The 9,036-nt window shown below is 42.0% G+C and overlaps 1 long non-coding RNA gene across 1 annotated transcript; it reads right to left on the bottom strand.

Annotated features, from left to right (window-relative positions):
• Window positions 1-7,283: 7,283 nt before the first annotated feature.
• Window positions 7,284-8,061, bottom strand: LOC134095539 (uncharacterized). The gene is made up of 2 exons (XR_009940575.1): window positions 7,702-8,061; window positions 7,284-7,493 (listed from the first exon to the last, which is right to left on the bottom strand). It is a non-coding gene; the product is annotated as an uncharacterized LOC134095539 (long non-coding RNA).
• Between the last annotated feature and the right edge of the window lie 975 nt (window positions 8,062-9,036).

Raw genomic sequence — 9,036 nt, 5'->3', positions numbered from 1 at the left:
ATCTCCCTCTACACCTTAGTCCAGCTTACAAATTGACAAAACTGCAGTAGATCTTATTTTGTAAGGGGAAAACTGGGCATGTATAGCTGTGAAGGGGATTCACACACAATTATTTGTCTTTCTCCTAGGCTATTATGCAAAACACTAGTCTATATTTGTTAACTTCTGTAGACATCCAAAATGGGGTGGTATGATTGTATTGGGAGCACTGAGGTGTCAGGTGCGACTGTAAAAGTGTAAAAGACCCTCATAGTGCAGGTAGGTAATGGCAGGGTCAGACTATAAGTTTTTTTTTTGTCGCTCCCGATTGTCGTTTACGATCTACAATGTCACACTATGCGATTTTAGAACCATGAAAACCTCTCTGCGCCTTGGTCGGTAGAGTAGCCACATACACTGAAAGCATCGGTCGCGTCATACGACTCCCGTCAAATTTCTGACAAGCCAGACTTTTTGTCGGGCTGTTGTAGAAGGTTGTGAACGACAAATCGCAAGTCGTGAGGCATGTCACATTATAAGATTTACTCCGCGTTTGATGTCGTGCCTGACCATTTGAAATCGGATACGACGCTGTAAAGTTGTAGGTCACGACAAATTCGGGCCAAAATCAGGCTGATATCGTGTAATCTGACCAGGCCATAAGAGGCCCCTCAGCAGAATTGTGCTTAGAGCCCCATGGAGGTCTGAACTGGCACTGCTGCTCAATATACACGTACTACCCAGATCTCAACACACATACTGTTCATCTCACATCTCAATATGCACACACCCCAGATCTCAACACGCGCTCCATAGCTCAATATAAGCACACACCCCAGATCTCAACACATACAGTACGGTATATCACATGTGTACGTTGGATAAAAGTGTCAGCCAAATGAATAAAGAAAGGTAAAGAGAGAGAGAAAAGTACACACACTTGTATATATATATACGCCCAATATCCTAGTATGACTACTACTCTTTGTGAACATGCTATTCCACAATACGCCATTGTGGTTGCCATTAGCAACAGGTGCATGAGACCGTCTCTCTCTCTCCCTTCTGACCGGGCTCTGTTCACCCCATCACCCCACAGATGCCCAGACTGTGTCTGTGTTCAACCTTGAGGAGATGGAAGTGACCTTTCCCCGGACTGTGCGGGGGTCATCAGGACATCCCAGCCAGACCACCACTCTGTGTGTGTCAAGCGTAAGCACACAAACTCAGCCCAGTGTTGCCACAACGCAGACCTCTGCCCTCACTGTCAGTGTGTCTCTCTTTACCTGGGAGCATGGGGGTGTGTGTGTGAGTGTGTGTTTGTGTGTGTGTGTGTGTGTGTGTGTGTGTGTGTGTGTGTGTGTGTGTGTGTGTGTGTGTGTGTGTGTGTGTGTGTGTGTGTCTGTGTGTCTCTGTGTGTATGTATGTGTGTATTTGTGTGTATGTAATTAGGTTTATATGTTTGTATGTAAGACTGTTGGTGAGGGTGTGTATGTTTGGGTGTCTTTGTGTGTGTGTGAGTGTGTGTGTGTGTGTGTGTGTGTGTGTGTGTGTGTGTGTGTGTGTGTGTGTGTGTGTGTGTGTGTGTGTGTGTGTGTGTATGTATGGCTGTGTGTGTGTGTGTGTGTGTGTGTGTGTGTGTGTTTGCTCTCACTGCACAGGCCCCTGTATTTGAAGCCACAGCACCTTGAGAGTGTTTTGGCCCGTGTTGCCCACCACATTAGTCATCCTGCTGGCACAAGTGGAAGTGTGTCAGCACCCAGCGCCTCGGCCAATTAAAGCGCAGTACTAATTACTCACGCCCAGGCAGCAGATGTAGCAGCCCACAGGAGAAGTGTGTGTGTGTATGTGTGTGTGTGTTTGTGAGGTGGGGTTCTGTAAACTTTGCAGAAAAGCACCAGAAACAACCTAGTAGAGTGTGTGTTGACATCAGGTCTCAGAGGGTGAGAGAGAATGAAGTGTGTGTGTGTGTGTGTGTGTGTGTGTGTGTGTGTACAGTATGTGTGTGTGATGGAGGATGGAATAGCTTTGAAGAGCTGCAACAGGCTACAGTATATGGGCTGGGTGTATGTGTGATTTTAGCTAAGGGGGCTCTCTCCAGAGAAATGAGATCACACACACACCACCCAAACTACTGTAATACAAAAATGTTCAATCTAAATATATCAAGGGTCTCATACTGGAAATAATGTCTATTGATTGTTTGTTATGTGAAAATAGTTGAAATGTTTTGTTTTTGTTTCGTGAAAAAACGCGGTTTTAAACTCGGTGGTGACACAAGAAGTCACGTGACGACTTAGGCTCCATTGCTGTGACGTATGTACCTGTGGTTTAACCTCTGCTGAGTTTTACCTTGATCTCAATTGCTGTGTCTTCAAGGAAATTCAAATCACCCACTAGAGGGCGCATTTAGTGCGTGTTAGTCTAATCTCGAAACGGACATGGTTTTACGGTAGTGTAGGAGCCAAATTGCCCCATGAATTAAAAACACTCTTAGTTTGCTTTTTGCTGACTATGGAGCTTTGAATATTTTGACATGGTCTCAGGTAGCCAGGTCACCTGTTCACCTGTCAAAATGGCGTCTTCCATGTGGTCTAGTTCAGTCTTAGTTAGACAATGGGAAGATGCTGTAGACAAACTGTTTTTACCGCTTGAACGCTTGGACTTAATTACTGGAAACTTTGACAATTTATGGCTTAAACTCTGAACATTCAAACACCTTTTTTTGGAATATCTTTTTGCTACTTTACCGGACTATTATTGGATTATTGTTACCTGCCCCCCTGAAAAGAGAAAATAAAAGTAAAAAAGAAGGATTTCAAGTGTGCAAACTTTTTTCCATTTTTACCTGCCCCCCTGCTGCCTGCATACCCCCTTGTCCCTGTCCTCCGGCCTGCTTGTCTACCTGCCTGCTTGCCTGCCTGCCTGCCTACCATCTTGATGACTTGCATGCCCTCTCCCTGCCATCTTAAAAACCAAGTTAGCGCGTAACACTAACAGCATCTACATTGAACCTTTTTTGAACATTTTCGGACCAAACATTAGTAAAAAACTGTCTTGGAGTGCTTACAACTAAATGGACTTGGAATAGTTTGAACTGGAATTGTTTGTGTGAAGTCTGTGTGGATTTCAATTGTCATTGTATGGGCTGTGTTTCACCTCTGCTGCAACTTCCTTTGCCTCTCTGCTTTGGATGTGTTTGAATTGCAATTGTTTGGACTGCTGTAACTTGCTAACTTGACTTTCGCCAGATCCTGTAGTTCGCTGTCTGCTTCACACAAGAATCTGGGACTTCTCGATAGGAGATGTATTTATGAAGGCGGGTCCTTGTAAAACATCCTCGCATGTGATTTGATAAACCACTTACCTGTTATCTTGAATGACGTGCTAGGCTTCTTCAAGCTCTTGCCAAACCCGGTCGGAAGAAGAGTAAAAACATCCTTGCCACCAATAAATGTCTTCAAAACTATTCTCTGTTAATCTTTTAAAGAATGAATACTCGATAGATTCGACCAAACGGTTGAAATAGCAGAATCAATGTCAGCACAAGACTCCTCGCTGCGTGCCGCCATTGTTATTTGAATCAAACACTCGCTTCGGCGCTTCTGATTGGTTGATCATTTTTTGATCACTGGAACGAGTTTGGATTGCCCTCGCGTCCAGACCCTTGTGTGGAGGGTGCCAATTCCCATAGGGTTACATAGGGGTGACAATATTTTTGACCTCAGTATTTTGGGAAGAACATTTATTTATTTATGATACATTATTCATTCACAAAGAAAATTGGTGTCCTTAAAGGTTGGATTTTTCCTAATTTTATTACTGAAGCCATTAAAATCAATTTCCAAAAGATTTGATATTCCTCTTTTTAGTCAACTTTAGCATGGGTGCCAACAATTTCAACCATGACTGTAAAGTGACAGGCACTCAATTAGACAGATGACATTAAAGATAAATGTAGCCTAAGTCAATATGACAATCGTGTAAAATGTGAGTCAAAATAAAAATCAATATGAAATAGTCAACTTACTATGTATTTTAGCTAATTATGCATATCATAAATAGGCCTAATGTAAACTTAATTTTAGCTTCAAAATGTTTGAAATACAAACACATGATATGAAGCGAAGCCACCTTTTCACTGAGTGTGTTTGGGGAAGTAATGCCTTGTAATGTCTGGTCTCCACTGGTGTGGTGTGTAATGTCTGGTCTCCACTGTCCCCACCACATCAGTGGAGACCAGAGATTACAAGGCATACAGTACTTCCCCAAACACACTCAGTGAAAAGGTGGCTTCATATCATATTGCATGTGATAAGCAGATCACAAAGAAATCGGGTATCATCAACCACTTAAAACCTGACATGGCTGTGATGGTACAGTAGATCGTGGTTTTTTGATTGAAGACATTGTACCATGCAAGGTTTACAGGCCAGCATTCCTTGCTGGGCGGTCTCAAATGTCTGCTACTGAAGTTAGGGAGACCCAGGCCATAGCACATGTTAGGGTGCCTGAGGCATGAGTAGGAATTCATTTAAAAAACAACGAAAGCTGGAGCTATTTATCCTTTATTTTACCAGAGAGAAGAAACATGTTAGTTTTTCAACAAACAAATTATTATTATTACTGTCTAAAACTGTGTACCTTTGTTTTTTGTCATCTAAGGCAGTTCATTACAAAAAAATGATTTGAAAATGGTCAACTTAAGTGAGTGCTTCTTCGTCACTTTAATGCACCAATTTCATGTCTTACCGATATGTACAGTATGTGACTTTCTGCAACAGTAGCAAAAATAACATCACACCAAATTGTTTAAATTCTAGTCATATTTTATTAATCAGTCATTAATTTGTTATTAACCTTATGTTCATGTGTTCTTTAAGTATGACATGAGCATTACATTTTTAAAAATGCATAACATGCAAAATAACAGTTTATCTCACTCAGAAACGATACATTAGCGTTTAAGAAATAGCGGGTTCAGGGGATTTCGCAATGTGAAAGATAGACGTGTTCTGGTCCCGGGGTTGTCTGAAGCCGGGTTCAGAGGCGAGTTATGGGAGGCGTTGCCTAGCAGCACGTCACACGCAATTTGGGAGTGAACAATGACGTTAAGCATGCCTTGGACCTCGGAGATAAACTGATAAACACAACTGTCATGCTAGTTCTGGTTTAGCTTCCAAATGATGGCGGGCCACTTGTTATGTTATTTGAATGCCAAATGAGGTCCTTTTGTCTGTCGAAGTCATATTTCAGTGTGCTGAGTCCTGAACAACTTCTGCTCTGACAGTTAGCTCGTTGGCTAGTTCTAGTTAGCTATCATTAGGCAAACTTTCTAAAAGTGCTGCTGGCAGCAGACGGTTTTGGTAACCTAGCAACAATAAACACTTGACCGAAGTGCTGAGAAAAGGAGGTTCAGGGCACTCTCAGCATAAAAAACGTGATTGTTGGACACACATGGACACAGCAGCTAAAGTTATCCTAGTCTCTTGTGTGTTTCCTGTATTTTAACCTCCTGCCTGGCCAAATACGTCATCAGTCACACACCCCTAATAGCGGGGTTGACCTCTGTTCCTTTCATATTCAACACGGCTCGGCTCTGATACTACCCCCCGAGACGGGTTGGATTGCCGAGGCGGGTTGACTCCCCACCCCGTGTCGTCAATGTGAAAGGAACAGCCTTAACGTTAAATTCGGCTGATTTAGCGTTAAATTCGGTGAATGTGAAAGGGGCTTTTGCTACACAAGAAAGTGCTGAGGTAAACATAGAAAAAAAGTGATCTCTTTGATGATGTCAGTGATTTCATTGTCACAGGGAATTAATCCTTTCTATGAACATGTCCTCCCGATGTCCTGAATCTAAACAACAAAATCACATCCAGAAATCAGCATCTGGCCCTGTATCTGCCTAGTCTGGTTTTCAACATACTAAAGAGCTAGGGCCGAATACGTGAAAAATCATGAAGATTGGGCACTTCTGGAAAAGTTTTTGATTTTTGGCAGGGTGTTAGGTAGGGGCCTAAGGTTTTTAAAAATCTATGGATACAAGTTGGGGTGGCCCCCCTAGTGGCAGTTACCGTAAAATCCAAAACGGCCCCCACTGAAAAGAGAAAAGGTTATATCTCAGTTTTCTTTAGTCATAAATTGTTGTATAATGACTCTTTTTCTACTTGATTTGATACAAGGAATGATCATTTTGATATTATCTTCCTATATTTAGGTTATTGTCATGTCAAATGTATTGCCATGGTCACTTTTTGCTTGAAAAAGGTCCATATCTCTGAAATTGAATAACTTAAAAAGATTATTCAGGCCTCTAAACCCATACATTCACCCTTAAGGAATAATGTTGAACATGTTGCCATCATTCTAGTGTGAAAAATATTGTTAAGCAAATGTCTTTACCAGAAACTGTCTTTTTCTGAAATCAATACATCATAGTCCAGCAGCCAAATGCCATAATTTAGGTGAACCTGGTTTTGTCGGTTAAAGTTTTTGGTTACACTTTACTTGACGGGTTCGTTCATAACACATTCATAACAGCTGTCATGAACTGCACATGAAACATTCATGACTGTTTCATGAAGCATGACTCAACATTCATAACCCTTTCATGAATGTGGAAGACAAAACGTCAAAAACTTGTCAAAATAAAAGTCCAACAATCGCAAAGGAGCATTGCTGTCTTTTTTGTTTTAGCCAACCTGATCATGTCACATCTTAGTCAACGTGGAAGTCCAGTGTCCAGGAGAATTTAGTTTTTCTGTTTGTTTATTTTATGATAGTAACCTCTGAAGAATGCAATATCAGAGGTCCACAAATGGTCAGTAGCCCAGTTCACTTCCCAGTATGATGAATACTTCACAACTTGTATAGTAAAGTGACACTTGAAGTAGACTTCATAAAATATTCATGAGATGTTTACAAACGCTGGAGAGGATTCATAATACCCTGTATATGGATTACTAGATTGTTGGACTTTTATTTTGACAAGATTATCATTTTGTCTTCCACATTCATGAAAGTGTTGGTATGAATGTTGAGTCACGTTTCATGAATCAGTCATGAATGCTTCATGTGCAGTTCATGACAGCTGTTATGAATGTGTTATGAATGAACCCGTCAAGTAAAGTGTTACCAAGTTTTTTTTTTGTTGCAGAATCTAGTAGACTAGACTAGACTCTTTAAGATTTAGGAGGGTGCCTGGTTGTCACAGGTAGGGGGCGCTAGAGCACCCCTACTTTCACCATCTACCAGTGGGGAGAACACTGTACCCTTCAATAATGCAGAGCCTGAAAGCTGGGTGTAAAGAAAATATATTTATTTAAAAATGAGATTAAGAGTCTTTGAAGAGGTGGACGATGTCCAAAGAGCAGTCCCTCCACATGGCCTCCAGGGGGTCACCCAGTCAGGACTCCGTCTCGACTCAGGAGCTCCGGTCCCAGTCTCTCACCCTGTCCGGTCGCTGTGAGCAGGGTTAAGGTTGTGGTAGCGGCCAGAGTGAGCTGATCCACCTAAGCCCATAAGGTAACAGGTTCACACATTAGAGCACAGCACATGCACAAACGTTTCCACCAACGCGTCATCACTGCACACAATACACTCCACACGATCACCACAAGGCTGTTACATCTGGAAGGGGCAGGAGAGCAAGATCTGCGGGCTGAGGCCTGGTGGCAGGGAATGGGTCGTGCTCATTAAAAGTCTTTAAATTATCACTACCAGTCACAGAGGGGCGATAGCAGGTAGTCAGTTATAGCAGGTTAGCTTCACGGTAACGGGGAACAATGGCAACTTCATGGTCACGGGAAATAATAGCAGTTCAGTTCATCGGTGGCATAACCACGGCATACACTTAGCTCTGTGGGGAGAAGCTTGTTTCCCCCCTCGTAGCATCCATTCAATGGCGCAGGCTTTTCCGGCGTGGGCTTAACCCGGACCCGCACGTCACTGGTGCAGGTCCCTGTAGAACATTTCCGTCTTTGTCGTCGCGAATATCGCTCTGTTCCATTTTCTCCTGTGTGAACGTTTCCCCGACAGCCGTCTTGCAGCCGGGTTGGCTATGGCTCGTCACCGTTCCCCCTTCCCGTGTTCCCCCCGTGAAGACTTCCCGCGACTGCAGGTATAGAGGCCTTAAAACCCCCCAGCCTACCCCATGTGAGCCAATCGAATCAGCCCCTACACACCTGCACTCGTTAACCACCAACAAGTGCTGATTGAGGCAATTAGTATGTTACCAAAATACTAAAGTTCCCTCCTCCACTTTTCCCAGCTAATCCACCCCGTGACATTGTGATATCCCTTGGCAATTTCATATATTAAGCCTTTCTTGTCCAATGTGTTAATATAAGGTGGAGATACTACAGGTGAATAGGGTAAAAAAATGAACAAGCAGATATCACTATGAAATTTCACCAGTTGATTGCCTAGGTCAATATGAAAAATAAATGTATTACAAGTTTTCTGTACTTTAATGTTTGAATGTACAAATTAGGCATGATACAATTAAATATGCGCTGATTTGCTTAAACTTAAAGATAAAGCCAGTTTTTTTTTCTTTTCATTTTGTTCACACAAGAGATTAAATGAATTTAACAGAGGGAATTATGGATCTCTCATTCAGTTATTCAGTAAATTAGGAAATAATGACAATAGCCTTTAAAAAGTCAATTTTCGCTATGTTTTTTAGGAATAACATGTCATACAAATCAGGCTAACTTCATAAATAATGTCTTTTTAAATAAATAATTTGACCTTTACCGTTTCATGGCTTCTGTTAAGAAACAAATAGTGCATCACACACATCGAACACTTGCATCAAACATTCTTCAGAACGCAGATCAGCCCGTCTGCTTTCACTTTCAATGAAATCCACGATAACGGACAGAGCTACTTGCTGAGTGATAGCCTATGAATGAAAGAAGCACCAACCCTGCCGTAATTGTTAGCGGACTATTATACATAGCAATGATGTTAGGTTACAGCCATTTATACATGATGGGCCGCAAATAAATGTTTTTAACATTTTGCCATTAAAAAAAAGAAAAACAGAATCTC

This window comes from Sardina pilchardus, chromosome 11 (assembly GCF_963854185.1).
Source record: "Sardina pilchardus chromosome 11, fSarPil1.1, whole genome shotgun sequence".
Lineage (NCBI taxonomy): Eukaryota > Metazoa > Chordata > Actinopteri > Clupeiformes > Clupeidae > Sardina > Sardina pilchardus.
Note: the sequence above shows the minus strand (reverse complement) of the source record. Positions and strands in the feature narration are given on the sequence as shown.